Here is a 22088-nt window from a genome sequence, read left to right on the forward strand (position 1 = left end):
GCCATTTTCACAGACTTATTCTCCTACTCAGAAGCTTCTATTTCGACCAATTTCAGGCATTAAAATGACTCTAAACACACCTATTTTAGTTCCAAAACTGATAATTCACATGCAAAAGTCATTTACAGTCAAAAAACTTAAACATAAAAAAATTACAATTTCTGACCATCTGGAGAAAGTTCGACAGGCCACGGGTCATCGTTTTTCAACAGAAAATTGATTTTTTGGACTGTAGAAAAATGTTTTCAAAATGTCATTTGGATTGAGCCTCTTGTTGAATAACTACTTTTTAAAGCCCCAATTTGACCAAAATTGCAAATTTTACAGATTTTTTATCCTACTCAAAAGCTTCTATTTCGACGAATTTCAGGCATTAAAATGACTCTAAACGCACCTATTTTAGTTCCAAAAGTGATAATTCACATACAATAGTCATTTACAGTCAAAAAATAAAGTAAAAAAAATTACAATTTCTGACCATCTGGAGAAAGTTCGAAAGGTCACGGGTCACTGTTTTTCATCTGAAAATGGATTTTTTGGACTATAGAAAAATGTATACAAAATGTCATTTGGATTGAGACTCATGTTGAATTACTACTTTTTAAAGCCTCAATGTGACCAAAACTGCAATTTTTACAGACTTTTTATCCTACTCAGAAGCTTCTATTTCGACCAATTTCAGGCATTAAAATGACTCTAAACACACTTATTTTAGTTCCAAAAGTGATAATTCACATGCAATAGTCATTTACAGTCAAAAAATTAAACATAAAAAAATTACAATTTCTGACCATCTGGAGAAAGTTCGACAGGTCACGGGTCACCGTTTTTCATCAGAAAATGGAGTTTTTGGACTATAGAAAAATGTATACAAAATGTCATTTGGATTGAGACTCATGTTGAATTACTACTTTTTAAAGCCTCAATGTGACCAAAACTGCCATTTTTACAGACATTTTCTCATACTCGGAAGCTTCTATTTCGACCAATTACAGGCATTTAAATGACTCTAAACACACTTATTTTTGTTCCAAGAGTTCTAATTCACATGCAATAGTCATTTACAGTCAAAAAATTAAACGTAAAAAAATTACAATTTCTGACCATCTGGTGAAAGTTCGACAGGTCACGGGTCATTGTTTTTCATCAGAAAATTGTTTTTTTGGACTGTAGAAAAATTCATTCAAAATGTCATTTAGATTGAGCCTCATGTTGACTAACCACTTTTTAACGCCTCAATGTGACCAAAATTGCTATTTTTACAGACTTTGGTGCCGATCACGATCCGGCAAAAACCGGGTACGAACCGTCGGACGGAGCATATTCTCCGTCCGACGCGTACCCGGTCGTCAAAATATACAAACATGGAATTACGATTCGCACGGGTACACCATTACCGTACGAATCGTAAAAAAGACCGACCGAACAAAAAACACCTACCAATGCGATCCGGGAAAGCGCCGACCTGACGTCGGGACGCACGCAGCCAGCCATTCACGACCCAGGAATCACGATTCGCACCGACGTCACCCCGCACGGTGAATATTTTGCGGCAGCCAAAAACTGCCGGGAAATCAGGACGACGCGAACAAGGACCACCAGTACGCGACGGACAGACGGCGACGCGAACAAGGAGGACCAGTACGTGACGGACACACAGGACGACGCCACCAAGGAGGACCCGTACACGACAGGACGACGCGATCAAGGAGGACCCGTACGCGACAGGACGACGCGAGCAAGGAGTACCAGTACGCGACGGACAGACATGGACCCGAACCTACGAGTCATCCCTGCCCTCATAGCAGTACACCTCCTCTACAGGTTACGACGCAGACGCCGCAGAAGGTCAGAATAACTAAGGGAGGGGGGAAAGTGGGGTGGGGTGGGGGTGGCACGACCAGGGCAGGCCACAAAACAACCACATGAGTGACACACCACACATGGCCTGGACATACCTGACTCCCATGCCCTGGTCACCACGAGGGGGTGGGGGCGTGTCCTGATAAGCCAGCGACCGCCACAACGGAAGTCCGTCACCACGCGAACCGGCAACACAACCAGACAGGTACGTCCCGTACCCACGCCTGAAGAGCATGGGTACGAGTCGGACCACGCCCACACACGTCACCCCAACAATGGCGGGACGGATCGCACCCACGTGGCAAAGGCCTGGGTACGGGCCGCACAAACATCACATAGCGTGGGGACGGATATGTACGGACCCTACCCCCACCCCGTATGCAAGGAGCGTACCCCCCATGCCAACAGTGTAAGTACGACTCGAACCCCCACCCACGAATGCAAGGAGCGTACCCCCCTGCCCAACAGTGTAAGTACGACCCGTACCCACACCCGCGGACGTACGGAGCGTACCCCCAGCCCAACAGTGTAAGTACGACCCGTACCCCCACCCGCGGACGTACGGAGCGTACCCCCAGCCCAACAGTGTAAGTACGACCCGTACCCCCACCCGCGGACGCACGGAGCGTACCCCCAGCCCAACAGTGTAAGTATGACCCGTACCCCCACCCGCGGACGTACGGAGCGTACCCCCCTGCCCAACAGTGTAAGTACGACCCGTACCCACACCCGCGGACGTACGGAGCGTACCCCCAGCCCAACAGTGTAAGTACGACCCGTACCCCCACCCGCGGACGCACGGAGCGTACCCCCAGCCCAACAGTGTAAGTACGACCCGTACCCCCACCCGCGGACGTACGGAGCGTACCCCCAGCCCAACAGTGTAAGTACGACCCGTACCCCCACCCGCGGACGCACGGAGCGTACCCCCAGCCCAACAGTGTAAGTACGACCCGTACCCCCACCCGCGGACGCACGGAGCGTACCCCCAGCCCAACAGTGTAAGTACGACCCGTACCCCCACCCGCGGACGTACGGAGCGTACCCCCAGCCCAACAGTGTAAGTACGACCCGTACCCCCACCCGCGGACGCACGGAGCGTACCCCCAGCCCAACAGTGTAAGTACGACCCGTACCCCCACCCGCGGACGCACGGAGCGTACCCCCAGCCCAACAGTGTAAGTACGACCCGTACCCCCACCCGCGGACGTACGGAGCGTACCCCCAGCCCAACAGTGTAAGTACGACCCGTACCCCCACCCGCGGACGCACGGAGCGTACCCCCAGCCCAACAGTGTAAGTACGACCCGTACCCCCACCCGCGGACGCACGGAGCGTACCCCCAGCCCAACAGTGTAAGTACGACCCGTACCCCCACCCGCGGACGCACGGAGCGTACCCCCAGCCCAACAGTGTAAGTACGACCCGTACCCCCACCCGCGGACGTACGGAGCGTACCCCCACCACACCAGTGTCAGTAGACTCGTACCCTCACCTCTAATGCAGTGTGCGTAACCCCACCGTGTATGTGCCAAGCGCACATATCCAGAAATCGGAGGTGTGTGTGCAGAGTCCACCCAGCAGTGCCCTGAGACAGGAGGGGTGGGTGCCCATCACTCCCAGCAGTGCCCAGAGACAGGAGGGGTGTGTGCAGAGTCCTCCCAGCAGTGTCCAGACCCAGGAGGGGTGGGTGCAGAGTCCTCCCAGCAGTGCCCAGAGACAGGAGGGGTGTGTGCAGAGTCCTCCCAGCAGTGTCCAGACCCAGGAGGGGTGTGTGCAGAGTCCTCCCAGCAGTGTCCAGACCCAGGAGGGGTGGGTGCAGAGTCCTCCCAGCAGTGTCCACACCCAGGAGGGGTGTAACACATGTGTGTGATGCCACAATTACCCACATCCATACTGCCTACAAGGGAACATGTCCCCATGAACTCATGTCAACTGACTCCACACACAAGTACAGTGATCACCAAGGATGCCACGATTGTTGCAGGTGGAGACATGGCCATGCATGCATGGCCAAAGTAGAAGGGCTCCGTCACACACACAGCTCATGTAGACACAGCTCTGCGCTAAACATTGGGAACACCCTGCAGGGAAGAAACTGGGTACACAGAGGAAGGAATACACCCTGGGACAATTGAACCATGCAGTAACTGCTGACATGACCTAAGGAAGTTAGCCAACACCTTGTGATGGCACACAGATCCTAGGGTGGCCCCAAAGAGCAGAACACTACTACAAATCCCACACACCCAAAGCCTTAAACACCACCCAAAACAATGTAGCAGCCCCACCAACACCAATACCACCATAGCAGGAGTGTGATGATGAAAAAAAAAATAAAGCTTTAATCAGCATGAGCACAATGTCCGTGGATCAACGGCAGTTCAAAGTCAACAAAGGCCATAGGGCAGTCAATTATTCCCAGCTGCATGGGGGACACAGTGGGATGTGTGTCCCCTACCTTGCCTGCACAGTCAAATGCCATCGTCTTCCATACTGGTGAGGGCATCGGGGGGGGGGGAAGCAACAGGCACCGCAGGGACATCAGGGCAAAGGGGCGGCGTTGTGGGTGCAGGGATGGAGGACTCAACCACAGGGGGTGTGTCATGGCCAAAGGCGGAGGCCAGGATGGCACTACACACCTTAGCAAGGTCCTCCAGGGAGTCCCCTGCACCCGAAGTGACCTCAGGCCCCAAGGAGGGGGGGGGTTCAGAGGGATGGGTTGCAGCGCCACCGGGGGAGGGTGGAGACAGGGGGGGAGACTCAACCACCCTGACCGAGGACTTCCTTGACCGCTTGCGTGGTGGCGTAACTGTGGGGCTCAGGGACAGAGCGGCCATGAAGGAGTCCTTGGGGGAGATGTGGCCAGGAGAGCTGAGGGGAGGGGATTTGGAGGGAGTGGATTGTGTGGAATGCAGACTCCCACTCTGGCTGCGTGTCACACGTTTGCCCCCCGACCCAGTGGGTGTGCCTATCTCACCCTGTGTGTGCGTGTCAGGAGGAGTGCGGTGGACCTTCCCTGCTGGTGTGGTGCCTGTGTCTGTTGTGGTGGGTGCATGCCGACGTCTGGGTGTACGTGGGACAGGCATGGAAGTGGGAAGTGTGGATGGGGCAGGGGTAGGTGGGGGGAGGTCGCGCTGCAGGAGACCCACTGCTGCAGTCAGTGTGGAGTCTAGGGACCTCAGCAAGTTGCGTTGGTCAGCCTGCAAAGAATGAATGCCCTCCAAGAATGCCTCGATGTTGGTGAGGGTTTTCCCGTGGGAATGGAGGACATTCAGGATCGCAGCCTGACCAACCTGCATTTGCCGCTGGATGTCCATAGACTCAGCATTGGCGGCAGCAGTGGAGACAGGGGCAGGGGGTGCGGTGCCTGGCAGGAAGGAGACATGCGGTGACCGGGCACGCTGGGAAGGGACACGAGCAAGTGGGAGGCGGTTGGTGGGAACTGAGGGGGCGGTGGCAGGTGTTGTTCCACTGTCAGCTGCTGGTGCAGCCTCCGCCAACCCTGAGACATCCTCCTCGGACCTGTCAGCTTCGTAGTCTGATGTGCCAGTCGACAGGTCCTCGGCCACACTATCCTCCGCCTCTGTCCCACTCGATGTGCCAGCCCCGATGTCACGGCTGCCACTGGTGCTCGGTCCCTCCGCCTGGTCCGTGTCCATGTCTCCCTCTGTGTCCCCCGACGATGCTGTGGGCAGGGTGGAGAGACAGAAATTAATCAGACACCTGTACACATCTGTCACATGAGTCCAATCTACATAGTCAACATTGCATAGCCTGAAGAGGCAGATCCCTAACATCTGCAAAACAAGGTACCGATGTAGGGCATGAAACACAGTTGGTTGAGCCACCATGCCACTGAAATACCATGGAGAGCATGAGACAATAGCTGATGACAGGAAACGGAGTCTGACATAGCACCCAGGCCCTGGGGACAATCCTGCACTGCCTCTGCACCACACAGCGTTTGTGAAAATACCTATGACCAGGGACAATATCCATGAACTTGAGACACATGCTGCATAGGTAATGCTGCAAACATGCCCAACATAACTCGGTCACTGCACCTTGCGTGTGTGTCCAGTAACATCACACACTGTCCAGACCCAGCAATTAGGAATCAGGATTTGACACATAGGCATTGCCCGCCCCAAGCAACCCCCACACGATGCTAATTGCTGAGACACAGGTGGCACCAACATCTCATAGTCTGGGTGATAAACACAGTGGCAGGCAAAAGGCAAGATTGGACGCAAAACAGCAAAGGTGCGCCTGTACAAATAATGAGGTACCAGTGCCCATCCTCAGATGAGTATAACAAGACACACAGGCACTGGCAACTGTGAGTATGAAGAGGGACAATCAGGTCAGGCTGCACAGTGGACACCTGTACATAATAGCACGTCTATATACATGGTGACAGGGGACAATGGCACAGAGCACAACCTACGCTGTAGACAGTGAGAGTGTCCACGTTGATGATGACACAAACAACACTGAGGATAAGGTGCCCCAGGGGACAGTATTGGGCACGCAACTACATGCTACTGAATGGGAATGACTGCTACACACGTCACCATCCCTGCACTATGCGTAGCGCACACTCATGCACATCATGTCACAGGCCACTACATAGGACATGCGCGCTGTAAGGCATGACACATGAGAGACCAACTCCCATGTCTGGAGCCAGCATCAGTGCCAACTGACATGGAACCCACATGCAGTGAACTTGACAGTTCACAGGCAAGGTCCCACAACCTGTTACCCACCACCACCACCCATGATGCTACAGTCATTGTTCTCGTGGACAAAGCGCCAGCCTACATTACCTTGTGAAGGAGTGACTACACACAGACCAGGGAACACATTGCAAGGAGGGGAAGGGTGGCAGGGGCGCAGCGCTACACTTGGGCAAACTGGATGGGCACAGCACCTTTAAACCCTGCCAGTGAATTAATGCCACTGTGCCCTTACAAATGCCGGTGACACACAACAAACGCACATGTACCTACCCCCTTCCGCCTGCTGCATCGCCTCTAAGCGCCTCTCCAGGTCTGGAAAGACCACCGGCAGCACACGCCTGTGGAGGTGGGTCAGACGGCGGCGGCCGCGGTTCTTGTGGCTCTCAGGTGAGTCCCCCAGCAGGAGCCGTGCAATCCTCCGCGTCCAGCACCGGATATCCTGCCAGCGTTTCCTCACCTGGGACAGGCTCCGCCTCCGACCATCCACACGCCTCACGGCACTGACGGCGGTCAGCCAGATCTGCTCCTTGGCAGAGGCGCCTACCTGTGAGGAAGTACAAGTGACACCACATCAATACACCAGCCACATGTCACAGAGAGACATATGTGAACATAATAGCTGGTTACTACATGGCATGTAATGCAGCCGACGCATTGCACCTCTGTCATAGGGACATCATCCTCTGGTGAGGGAAAAGGCAGTACGTGCCATAGTGGGTACTCAGGTGGAATGATGGCAATGTCACAATCAATGATCAAGGCTCACACTGTGCATCACACCCACCCCTCCTGTCTCAGGGCACTGCTGGGAGGACTCTGCACACACCCCTCCTGTCTCAGGGCACTGCTGGGAGACATCAGGCACCCCCCCCCTGGTACCCCCCCGACAGTACATGGCATGTGTGTCACACCGGGTCACAATGCCTGAAGACACAGTCACAACATAGGGACAGTCTGTGGCAGTGGCCTATGCACTCACCTGATACCCTGGTCGCCCATACAGCATGGGGTACTGTGGGAGGATCACATCCAGCAGAGCCATGTTCTCCTCCAGGGTGAATGGCTGTGTCCTCTCCACAGCCCTTGACATGGTTCCAGGGAATCAGTAGCAGCAGCTTGGTCGACAAATGCAAAGATGTGCAGGCAAGTAATCCCTCATGGGACCTGGCTGCCTTATATGTGGCCTTCTGCCCAGTCTCATGCACAGGAGTACAGAGTGATTGGTCACTCACATTTGCATCCTATGTTTCCACCAATCCCTTCAAACCTAGCAGTCTGTGGGTTCTCTATCGGTTTCATTCTCCTGCATGATGTCAGCCCCACAAACACATTGCAACAAAGTAGAAGAATTCCAACTGACTTCTGCTGTGCACCTTCCAGAACAAAATCGAAATTTGAACCTGGTCGCCATGACAACCAGCATGCATGTAGGCCTTAATACTTGTCCCCTATGTAATTAGGAGAATCACACACAGGTACGGTGCGTTTCCGGGCCCTAGGGCACCCCAAATGCATGGCAACGGCCCGTACATGCATGCCTACGTTCAAAATCACTATGGGTCTGCACGCGTATGCGTACACGTAGTGGTACGGACCGTACAAATGCCTGTACGCTCACTATCACTATGGGTCTGTGTACCCGTAGTGATAGTGAGCGTACATGCGAGTGTACGGTCCGTACCACTACGTGTACGCATACGCGTGCAGACCCATAGTGATAGTGAGCGTAGATGCGAGTGTACGGTCCGTACCACTACGTGTACGCATACGCGTGCAGAACCATAGTGATAGTGAGCGTAGATGCGAGTGTACGGTCCGTACCACAACGAGTACGCATACGCGTGCAGACCCATAGTGAGAGGGCCGTACACTCGCATGTACGCTCACTATCACTATGGTTCTGCACGCGTATGCGTACCCGTAGTGGTACGGACCGTACAAATGCCTGTACGCTCACTATCACTATGGGTCTGCACGCGTATGCGTACTCGTTGTGGTACGGACCGTACAAATGCCTGTACGCTCACTATCACTATGGGTCTGCACGCGTATGCGTACTCGTTGTGGTACGGACCGTACAAATGCGTGTACGCTCACTATCACTATGGTTCTGCACGCGTATGCGTACTCGTTGTGGTACGGACCGTACAAATGCCTGTACGCTCACTATCACTATGGGTCTGCACGCGTATGCGTACTCGTTGTGGTACGGACCGTACAAATGCGTGTACGCTCACTATCACTATGGTTCTGCACGCGTATGCGTACTCGTTGTGGTACGGACCGTACAAATGCCTGTACGCTCGCCATCACGATGGGTACACATACGGCAGCACTCCCACAGTGATTGGGGAACATACACAGGCCCTCTTAGCAGCAGTACGCCGGTTTGTACGTGCGTTTTGAGCGTGTGTACGGTGTGTACATGGGCCATTTGGTTGTACGATTTGGTCCTTGTGTGTGGCTTTGTACGACTCGTACATGCGGTTGTGATGTTGGGGCATGGGGTGCGCTCCGTACTTAGGAGGTTGTGTTGGGGGTGCGCCAGGAACATACTGGGGTGGGGGTACGACTGGAACGTACTGGGGTGTACATGGACGGTGGTACGACACGTACAGGGGTGGGGGGGTGTACATTGACGGTGGTACGACACGTACTGGGGTGGGGGTACGACTGGAACGTACTGGGGTGTACATGGACGGTGGTACGACACGTACAGGGGTGGGGGGGTGTACATTGACGGTGGTACGACACGTACAGGGGTGGGGGGGTGTACATTGACGGTGGTACGACACGTACTGGGGTGGGGGTACGACTGGAACGTACTGGGGTGTACATAGACGGGTGGGGGTATACATATACGGGGGGTACGTGTCGGACGTACGGGGGCTGGGGGGAGTGTTGGGCGCGTATGCGGGCACATGTCTCCATGGTTGCTATTGGTGTTCGGTGCGGACGGTGTTTTTTCCATACGGTTGTAGGCTCGGACGCACGGGATGGATCGTGATTCCTCGGTCGGACTTGGATTTTTACGTTTGTAAGGTAAATCGTCCGAGGACGTGTCGGACACATTTTCCGACCCGAGGACGTGTGGGGAATGATTCCCGGTGCGGGTCGTATGGACTTTTTACCATGCGAATCGTGATTGCCAGTTCGTACGGCATTTGTACGATTCGTACGGTAAAAAGACCCGATACGAGTCGCACGGGGGAATTTTTTACCGGATCGTGATCGGCACCTTTGTCTCCTACTGAGAAGCTTCTATTTCTGCCAATTTCAGGCATTAAAAAGACTCTAAACACACTTATTTTAGTTCCAAAAGTGATAATTCACATGCAATAGTCATTTACAGTCAAAAAATTAAACATAAAAAAATTACAATTTCTGACCATCTGGAGAAATTTCGACAGGTCACGGGAACTGTTTTTCATCAGAAAATTGATTTTTTGGACTGTAGAAAAATGTATTCAAAATGTCATTTGGATTGAGACTCATGTAAAATAACTACTTTTTAAAGCCTCAATGTGACCAAAATTGCCATTTTTACAGATTTTTTATACTACTCAAAAGCTTCTATTTCGACAAATTTCAGGTATTAAAATGACTCTAAACAAACTTATTTTAGTTCCAAAAGTGATCATTCACATGCAATAGTCAATAACAGTCAAAAAATTAAATATAAAAAAATTATCATTTCTGACCATCTGGAGAAAGTTCGACAGGTCATGGATCACCTTTTTTCATCAGAAAATTGATTTTTTGGACTGTAGAAAAATGCATTCAAAATGTCATTTGGATTGAGCCTCATGTTGAATAATTACTTTTTAAAGACCCAATGTGACCAAAATTGCCATTTTTACAGACTTTTTCTCCTACTCAGAAGCTTCTATTTCGACCAATTTCAGGCATTTAAATGACTCTAAACACACTTATTTTAGTTCCAAAAGTGATAATTAACATGCAATAGTCATTTACAGTCAAAAAATTAAACATAAAAAAATTACAATTTCTGACCATCTGGAGAAAGTTCGACAGGTCACTGGTCACCGTTTTTCATCAGAAAATTGATTTTTTGGACTATAGAAAAATGTATACAAAATGTCATTTGGATTGAGACTCATGTTGAATAACTATTTTTTAAAGCCTCATTGTGACCAAAATTGCCATTTTCACAGACTTATTCTCCTACTCAGAAGCTTCTATTTCGACCAATTTCAGGCATTAAAATGACTCTAAACACACCTATTTTAGTTCCAAAACTGATAATTCACATGCAAAAGTCATTTACAGTCAAAAAATAAAACATAAAAAAATTACAATTTCTGAACATCTGGAGAAAGTTTGACAGGTCACAGGTCATCGTTTTTCAACAGAAAATTGATTTTTTAGACTGTAGAAAAATGTTTTCAAATGTCATTTGGATTGAGCCTCTTGTTGAATAACTACTTTTTAAAGCCCCAATATGACCAAAATTGCAAATTTTACAGATTTTTTATCCTACTCAAAAGCTTCCATTTCGACGAATTTCAGGCATTAAAATGACTCTAAACGCACCTATTTTAGTTCCAAAAGTGATAATTCACATACAATAGTCATTTACAGTCAAAAAAAAAAGTAAAAAAAATTACAATTTCTGACCATCTGGAGAAAGTTCGACAGGTCACGGATCATCGTTTTTCATCAGAAAATTGTTTTTTTGGACTGTAGAAAAATTAATTCAAAATGTCATTTGGATTGTGTCTCATGTTGAATTACTACTTTTTAAAGCCTCATTTGACCAAAATTGCCATTTTTACAGTCTTTTTCTCCTACTCAGAAGCTTATATTTTGACCAATTTCAGGCATTAAAATAACTCTAAACACAATTATTTTAGTTCCAAAAGTGATAATTCACATGCAATAGTCATTTACAGTCAAAAAATTAAACATAAAAAAATTACAATTTCTGACCATCTGGAGAAAGTTCGACAGGTCACGGGTCACCGTTTTTCATCAGAAAATGGATTTTTTGGACTATAGAAAAATGTATACAAAATGTCATTTGGATTGAGACTCATGTTGAATTACTACTTTTTAAAGCCTCAATGTGACCAAAACTGCCATTTTTACAGACATTTTCTCATACTCGGAAGCTTCTATTTCGACCAATTACAGGCATTTAAATGACTCTAAACACACTTATTTTTGTTCCAAGAGTTCTAATTCACATGCAATAGTCATTTACAGTCAAAAAATTAAACGTAAAAAAATTACAATTTCTGACCATCTGGTGAAAGTTCGACAGGTCACGGGTCATTGTTTTTCATCAGAAAATTGTTTTTTTGGACTGTAGAAAAATTCATTCAAAATGTCATTTAGATTGAGCCTCATGTTGACTAACCACTTTTTAACGCCTCAATGTGACCAAAATTGCTATTTTTACAGACTTTGTCTCCTACTGAGAAGCTTCTATTTCTGCCAATTTCAGGCATTAAAAAGACTCTAAACACACTTATTTTAGTTCCAAAAGTGATAATTCACATGCAATAGTCATTTACAGTCAAAAAATTAAACATAAAATAATTACAATTTCTGACCATCTGGAGAAATTTCGACAGGTCACGGGAACTGTTTTTCATCAGAAAATTGATTTTTTGGACTGTAGAAAAATGTATTCAAAATGTCATTTGGATTGAGACTCATGTAAAATAACTACTTTTTAAAGCCTCAATGTGACCAAAATTGCCATTTTTACAGATTTTTTATACTACTCAAAAGCTTCTATTTCGACAAATTTCAGGTATTAAAATGACTCTAAACAAACTTATTTTAGTTCCAAAAGTGATCATTCACATGCAATAGTCATTTACAGTCAAAAAATTAAATATAAAAAAATTATCATTTCTGACCATCTGGAGAAAGTTCGACAGGTCATGGATCACCTTTTTTCATCAGAAAATTGATTTTTTGGACTGTAGAAAAATGCATTCAAAATGTCATTTGGATTGAGCCTCATGTTGAATAATTACTTTTTAAAGACCCAATGTGACCAAAATTGCCATTTTTACAGACTTTTTCTCCTACTCAGAAGCTTCTATTTCGACCAATTTCAGGCATTTAAATGACTCTAAACACACTTATTTTAGTTCCAAAAGTGATAATTAACATGCAATAGTCATTTACAGTCAAAAAATTAAACATAAAAAAATTACAATTTCTGACCATCTGGAGAAAGTTCGACAGGTCACTGGTCACCGTTTTTCATCAGAAAATTGATTTTTTGGACTATAGAAAAATGTATACAAAATGTCATTTGGATTGAGACTCATGTTGAATAACTATTTTTTAAAGCCTCATTGTGACCAAAATTGCCATTTTCACAGACTTATTCTCCTACTCAGAAGCTTCTATTTCGACCAATTTCAGGCATTAAAATGACTCTAAACACACCTATTTTAGTTCCAAAACTGATAATTCACATGCAAAAGTCATTTACAGTCAAAAAATAAAACATAAAAAAATTACAATTTCTGAACATCTGGAGAAAGTTTGACAGGTCACAGGTCATCGTTTTTCAACAGAAAATTGATTTTTTAGACTGTAGAAAAATGTTTTCAAATGTCATTTGGATTGAGCCTCTTGTTGAATAACTACTTTTTAAAGCCCCAATATGACCAAAATTGCAAATTTTACAGATTTTTTATCCTACTCAAAAGCTTCTATTTCGACGAATTTCAGGCATTAAAATGACTCTAAACGCACCTATTTTAGTTCCAAAAGTGATAATTCACATACAATAGTCATTTACAGTCAAAAAAAAAAGTAAAAAAAATTACAATTTCTGACCATCTGGAGAAAGTTCGACAGGTCACTGGTCACCGTTTTTCATCAGAAAATTGTTTTTTTGGACTGTAGAAAAATTATTCAAAATGTCATTTGGATTGTGTCTCATGTTGAATTACTACTTTTTAAAGCCTCTATTTGACCAAAATTGCCATTTTTACAGTCTTTTTCTCCTACTCAGAAGCTTATATTTTGACCAATTTCAGGCATTAAAATGACTCTAAACACAATTATTTTAGTTCCAAAAGTGATAATTCACATGCAATAGTCATTTACAGTCAAAAAATTAAACATAAAAAAATTACAAATTCTGACCATCTGGAGAAAGTTCGACAGGTCACGGGTCACCGTTTTTCATCAGAAAATGGATTTTTTGGACTATAGAAAAATGTATACAAAATATCATTTGGATTGAGACTCATGTTGAATTACTACTTTTTAAAGCCTCAATGTGACCAAAACTGCCATTTTTACAGACATTTTCTCATACTCGGAAGCTTCTATTTCGACCAATTACAGGCATTTAAATGACTCTAAACACACTTATTTTTGTTCCAAGAGTTCTAATTCACATGCAATAGTCATTTACAGTCAAAAAATTAAAAGTAAAAAAATTACAATTTCTGACCATCTGGTGAAAGTTCGACAGGTCACGGGTCATTGTTTTTCATCAGAAAATTGTTTTTTTGGACTGTAGAAAAATTCATTCAAAATGTCCTTTAGATTGAGCCTCATGTTGACTAACCACTTTTTAACGCCTCAATGTGACCAAAATTGCTATTTTTACAGACTTTTTCTCCTACTGAGAAGCTTCTATTTCTGCCAATTTCAGGCATTAAAAAGACTCTAAACACACTTATTTTAGTTCCAAAAGTGATAATTCACATGCAATAGTCATTTACAGTCAAAAAATTAAACATAAAAAAATTACAATTTCTGACCATCTGGAGAAATTTCGACAGGTCACGGGAACTGTTTTTCATCAGAAAATTGATTTTTTGGACTGTAGAAAAATGTATTCAAAATGTCATTTGGATTGAGACTCATGTAAAATAACTACTTTTTAAAGCCTCAATGTGACCAAAATTGCCATTTTTACAGATTTTTTATACTACTCAAAAGCTTCTATTTCGACAAATTTCAGGTATTAAAATGACTCTAAACAAACTTATTTTAGTTCCAAATGTGATCATTCACATGCAATAGTCATTTACAGTCAAAAAATTAAATATAAAAAAATTATCATTTCTGACCATCTGGAGAAAGTTCGACAGGTCATGGATCACCTTTTTTCATCAGAAAATTGATTTTTTGGACTGTAGAAAAATGCATTCAAAATGTCATTTGGATTGAGCCTCATGTTGAATAATTACTTTTTAAAGACCCAATGTGACCAAAATTGCCATTTTTACAGACTTTTTATCCTCTCAGAAGCTTCTATTTCGACCAATTTCAGGCATTAAAATGACTCTAAACACACTTGTTTTAGTTCCAAAAGTGATAATTAACATGCAATAGTAATTTACAGTGAAAAAATTAAACGTAAAAAAATTACAATTTCTGACCATCTGGAGAAAGTTCGACAGGCCACGGGTCACTGTTTTTCATCAGAAAATGGATTTTTTGGACTGTAGAAAAATGTATTCAAAATGTCATTTGGATTGTGCCTCATGTTGAATAACTATTTTTTAAAGCCTCATTGTGACCAAAATTGCCATTTTCACAGACTTATTCTACTACTCAGAAGCTTCTATTTCGACCAATTTCAGGCAATTAAATGACTCTAAACACACTTATTTTAGTTCCAAAGGTGATAATTCACATGCAATAGTCATTTACAGTCAAAAAACTTAAACCTAAAAAAATTACAATTTCTGACCATCTGGAGAAAGTTCGACAGGTCACGGGTCACCGTTTTTCATCAGAAAATTGATTTTTTGGACTGTAGAAAAATGTATTCAAAATGTCATTTGGATTGTGTCTCATGTTGAATAACTACTTTTTAAAGCCCCAATTTGACCAAAATTGCCATTTTTACAGACTTTTTCTCCTACTCAAAAGCATCTATTTCGACCAATTTCAGGCATTTAAATGACTCTAAACACACTTATTTTAGTTCCAAAAGTGATAATTAACATGCAATAGTCATTTACAGTCAAAAAATTAAACATAAACAAATTACAATTTCTGACCATCTGGAGAAAGTTCGACAGGTCACGGGTCACCGTTTTTCATCAGAAAATTGATTTTTTGGACTATAGAAGAATGTATACAAAATGTCATTTGGATTGAGACTCATGTTGAATTACTACTATTTAAAGCCTCAATGTGACCAAAACTGCCATTTTTACAGTCATTTTCTCATACTCGGAAGCTTCTATTTCGACCAATTTCAGGCATTTAAATGACTCTAAACACACTTATTTTTGTTCCAAGAGTTCTAATTCACATGCAATAGTCATTTACAGTCAAAAAATTAAACATAAAAAAATTACAATTTCTAACCATCTGGTGAAAGTTCGACAGGTCACGGGTCATTGTTTTTCATCAGAAAATTGTTTTTTTGGACTGTAGAAAAATTCATTCAAAATGTCATTTAGATTGAGCCTCATGTTGACTAACCACTTTTTAACGCCTCAATGTGACCAAAATTGCTATTTTTACAGACTTTTTCTCCTACTGAGAAGCTTCTATTTCTGCCAATTTCAGGCATTAAAAAGACTCTAAACACACTTATTTTAGTTCCAAAAGTGATAATTCACATGCAATAGTCATTTACAGTCAAAAAATTAAACATAAAAAAATTACAATTTCTGACCATCTGGAGAAATTTCGACAGGTCACGGGAACTGTTTTTCATCAGAAAATAGATTTTTTGGACTGTAGAAAAATGTATTCAAAATGTCATTTGGATTGAGACTCATGTAAAATAACTACTTTTTAAAGCCTCAATGTAACCAAAATTGCCATTTTTACAGACCTTTTCTCCTACTCAGAAGCTTCTATTTCGACCAATTTCGGGCATTAAAATGACTCTAAACACACTTATTTTAGTTCCAAAAGTGATAATTCACATGCAATAGTCATTTACAGTCAAAAAATTAAACATAAAAAAATTACAATTTCTGACCATCTGGAGAAAGTTCGACAGGTCACGGGTCACCGTTTTTCATCAGAAAATGGATTTTTTGGACTATAGAAAAATGTATACAAAATGTCATTTGGATTGAGACTCATGTTGAATTACTACTTTTTAAAGCCTCAATGTGACCAAAACTGCCATTTTTACAGACATTTTCTCATACTCGGAAGCTTCTATTTCGACCAATTACAGGCATTTAAATGACTCTAAACACACTTATTTTTGTTCCAAGAGTTCTAATTCACATGCAATAGTCATTTACAGTCAAAAAATTAAACGTAAAAAAATTACAATTTCTGACCATCTGGTGAAAGTTCGACAGGTCACGGGTCATTGTTTTTCATCAGAAAATTGTTTTTTTGGACTGTAGAAAAATTCATTCAAAATGTCATTTAGATTGAGCCTCATGTTGACTAACCACTTATTAACGCCTCAATGTGACCAAAATTGCTATTTTTACAGACTTTGTCTCCTACTGAGAAGCTTCTATTTCTGCCAATTTCAGGCATTAAAAAGACTCTAAACACACTTATTTTAGTTCCAAAAGTGATAATTCACATGCAATAGTCATTTACAGTCAAAAAATTAAACATAAAAAAATTACAATTTCTGACCATCTGGAGAAATTTCGACAGGTCACGGGAACTGTTTTTCATCAGAAAATTGATTTTTTGGACTGTAGAAAAATGTATTCAAAATGTCATTTGGATTGAGACTCATGTAAAATAACTACTTTTTAAAGCCTCAATGTGACCAAAATTGCCATTTTTACAGATTTTTTATACTACTCAAAAGCTTCTATTTCGACAAATTTCAGGTATTAAAATGACTCTAAACAAACTTATTTTAGTTCCAAAAGTGATCATTCACATGCAATAGTCATTTACAGTCAAAAAATTAAATATAAAAAAATTATCATTTCTGACCATCTGGAGAAAGTTCGACAGGTCATGGATCACCTTTTTTCATCAGAAAATTGATTTTTTGGACTGTAGAAAAATGCATTCAAAATGTCATTTGGATTGAGCCTCATGTTGAATAATTACTTTTTAAAGACCCAATGTGACCAAAATTGCCATTTTTACAGACTTTTTCTCCTACTCAGAAGCTTCTATTTCGACCAATTTCAGGCATTTAAATGACTCTAAACACACTTATTTTAGTTCCAAAAGTGATAATTAACATGCAATAGTCATTTACAGTCAAAAAATTAAACATAAAAAAATTACAATTTCTGACCATCTGGAGAAAGTTCGACAGGTCACTGGTCACCGTTTTTCATCAGAAAATTGATTTTTTGGACTGTAGAAAAATGTATTCAAAATGTCATTTGGATTGAGACTCATGTTGAATAACTATTTTTTAAAGCCTCATTGTGACCAAAATTGCCATTTTCACAGACTTATTCTCCTACTCAGAAGCTTCTATTTCGACCAATTTCAGGCATTAAAATGACTCTAAACACACCTATTTTAGTTCCAAAACTGATAATTCACATGCAAAAGTCATTTACAGTCAAAAAATAAAACATAAAAAAATTACAATTTCTGAACATCTGGAGAAAGTTTGACAGGTCACAGGTCATCGTTTTTCAACAGAAAATTGATTTTTTAGACTGTAGAAAAATGTTTTCAAATGTCATTTGGATTGAGCCTCTTGTTGAATAACTACTTTTTAAAGCCCCAATATTACCAAAATTGCAAATTTTACAGATTTTTTATCCTACTCAAAAGCTTCTATTTCGACGAATTTCAGGCATTAAAATGACTCTAAACGCACCTATTTTAGTTCCAAAAGTGATAATTCACATACAATAGTCATTTACAGTCAAAAAATAAAGTAAAAAAAATTACAATTTCTGACCATCTGGAGAAAGTTCGACAGGTCACGGATCATCGTTTTTCATCAGAAAATTGTTTTTTTGGACTGTAGAAAAATTATTCAAAATGTCATTTGGATTGTGTCTCATGTTGAATTACTACTTTTTAAAGCCTCTATTTGACCAAAATTGCCATTTTTACAGTCTTTTTCTCCTACTCTGAAGCTTATATTTTGACCAATTTCAGGCATTAAAATGACTCTAAACACAATTATTTTAGTTCCAAAAGTGATAATTCACATGCAATAGTCATTTACAGTCAAAAAATTAAACATAAAAAAATTACAAATTCTGACCATCTGGAGAAAGTTCGACAGGTCACGGGTCACCGTTTTTCATCAGAAAATGGATTTTTTGGACTATAGAAAAATGTATACAAAATATCATTTGGATTGAGACTCATGTTGAATTACTACTTTTTAAAGCCTCAATGTGACCAAAACTGCCATTTTTACAGACATTTTCTCATACTCGGAAGCTTCTATTTCGACCAATTACAGGCATTTAAATGACTCTAAACACACTTATTTTTGTTCCAAGAGTTCTAATTCACATGCAATAGTCATTTACAGTCAAAAAATTAAAAGTAAAAAAATTACAATTTCTGACCATCTGGTGAAAGTTCGACAGGTCACGGGTCATTGTTTTTCATCAGAAAATTGTTTTTTTGGACTGTAGAAAAATTCATTCAAAATGTCCTTTAGATTGAGCCTCATGTTGACTAACCACTTTTTAACGCCTCAATGTGACCAAAATTGCTATTTTTACAGACTTTTTCTCCTACTGAGAAGCTTCTATTTCTGCCAATTTCAGGCATTAAAAAGACTCTAAACACACTTATTTTAGTTCCAAAAGTGATAATTCACATGCAATAGTCATTTACAGTCAAAAAATTAAACATAAAAAAATTACAATTTCTGACCATCTGGAGAAATTTCGACAGGTCACGGGAACTGTTTTTCATCAGAAAATTGATTTTTTGGACTGTAGAAAAATGTATTCAAAATGTCATTTGGATTGAGACTCATGTAAAATAACTACTTTTTAAAGCCTCAATGTGACCAAAATTGCCATTTTTACAGATTTTTTATACTACTCAAAAGCTTCTATTTCGACAAATTTCAGGTATTAAAATGACTCTAAACAAACTTATTTTAGTTCCAAATGTGATCATTCACATGCAATAGTCATTTACAGTCAAAAAATTAAATATAAAAAAATTATCATTTCTGACCATCTGGAGAAAGTTCGACAGGTCATGGATCACCTTTTTTCATCAGAAAATTGATTTTTTGGACTGTAGAAAAATGCATTCAAAATGTCATTTGGATTGAGCCTCATGTTGAATAATTACTTTTTAAAGACCCAATGTGACCAAAATTGCCATTTTTACAGACTTTTTATCCTCTCAGAAGCTTCTATTTCGACCAATTTCAGGCATTAAAATGACTCTAAACACACTTGTTTTAGTTCCAAAAGTGATAATTAACATGCAATAGTAATTTACAGTGAAAAAATTAAACGTAAAAAAATTACAATTTCTGACCATCTGGAGAAAGTTCGACAGGCCACGGGTCACTGTTTTTCATCAGAAAATGGATTTTTTGGACTGTAGAAAAATGTATTCAAAATGTCATTTGGATTGTGCCTCATGTTGAATAACTATTTTTTAAAGCCTCATTGTGACCAAAATTGCCATTTTCACAGACTTATTCTACTACTCAGAAGCTTCTATTTCGACCAATTTCAGGCAATTAAATGACTCTAAACACACTTATTTTAGTTCCAAAAGTGATAATTCACATGCAATAGTCATTTACAGTCAAAAAACTTAAACCTAAAAAAATTACAATTTCTGACCATCTGGAGAAAGTTCGACAGGTCACGGGTCACCGTTTTTCATCAGAAAATTGATTTTTTGGACTGTAGAAAAATGTATTCAAAATGTCATTTGGATTGTGTCTCATGTTGAATAACTACTTTTTAAAGCCCCAATTTGACCAAAATTGCCATTTTTACAGACTTTTTCTCCTACTCAAAAGCATCTATTTCGACCAATTTCAGGCATTTAAATGACTCTAAACACACTTATTTTAGTTCCAAAAGTGATAATTAACATGCAATAGTCATTTACAGTCAAAAAATTAAACATAAACAAATTACAATTTCTGACCATCTGGAGAAAGTTCGACAGGTCACGGGTCACCGTTTTTCATCAGAAAATTGATTTTTTGGACTATAGAAGAATGTATACAAAATGTCATTTGGATTGAGACTCATGTTGAATTACTACTATTTAAAGCCTCAATGTGACCAAAACTGCCATTTTTACAGTCATTTTCTCATACTCGGAAGCTTCTATTTCGACCAATTTCAGGCATTTAAATGACTCTAAACACACTTATTTTTGTTCCAAGAGTTCTAATTCACATGCAATAGTCATTTACAGTCAAAAAATTAAACATAAAAAAATTACAATTTCTAACCATCTGGTGAAAGTTCGACAGGTCACGGGTCATTGTTTTTCATCAGAAAATTGTTTTTTTTGGACTGTAGAAAAATTCATTCAAAATGTCATTTAGATTGAGCCTCATGTTGACTAACCACTTTTTAACGCCTCAATGTGACCAAAATTGCTATTTTTACAGACTTTTTCTCCTACTGAGAAGCTTCTATTTCTGCCAATTTCAGGCATTAAAAAGACTCTAAACACACTTATTTTAGTTCCAAAAGTGATAATTCACATGCAATAGTCATTTACAGTCAAAAAATTAAACATAAAAAAATTACAATTTCTGACCATCTGGAGAAATTTCGACAGGTCACGGGAACTGTTTTTCATCAGAAAATAGATTTTTTGGACTGTAGAAAAATGTATTCAAAATGTCATTTGGATTGAGACTCATGTAAAATAACTACTTTTTAAAGCCTCAATGTAACCAAAATTGCCATTTTTACAGACTTTTTCTCCTACTCAGAAGCTTCTATTTCGACCAATTTCGGGCATTAAAATGACTCTAAACACACTTATTTTAGTTCCAAAAGTGATAATTAACCTGCAATAGTAATTTACAGTGAAAAAATTAAACGTAAAAAAATTACAATTTCTGACCATCTGGAGAAAGTTCGACAGGCCACGGGTCATCGTTTTTCAACAGAAAATTGATTTTTTGGACTGTAGAAAAATGTTTTCAAAATGTCATTTGGATTGAGCCTCTTGTTGAATAACTACTTTTTAAAGCCCCAATTTGACCAAAATTGCAATTTTTACAGATTTTTTATCCTACTCAAAAGCTTCGTTTTCGACAAATTTCAGGCATTAAAATGACTCTAAACGCACTTATTTTAGTTCCAAAAGTGATCATTCACATGCAATAGTCATTTACAGTCAAAAAATAAAGTTAAAAAAATTACAATTTCTGACCATCTGGAGAAAGTTCGACAGGTCATCGTTTTTCATCAGAAAATTGTTTTTTTGGACTGTAGAAAAATTAATTCAAAATGTCATTTGGATTGTGTCTCATGTTGAATTACTATTTTTTAAAGCCTCTATTTGAACAAAATTGCCATTTTTACAGTCTTTTTCTCCTACTCAGAAGCTTCTATTTTGACCAATTTCAGGCATTAAAATGACTCT

This window comes from Triturus cristatus, chromosome 8 (genome assembly GCF_964204655.1).
Source record: "Triturus cristatus chromosome 8, aTriCri1.1, whole genome shotgun sequence".
Lineage (NCBI taxonomy): Eukaryota > Metazoa > Chordata > Amphibia > Caudata > Salamandridae > Triturus > Triturus cristatus.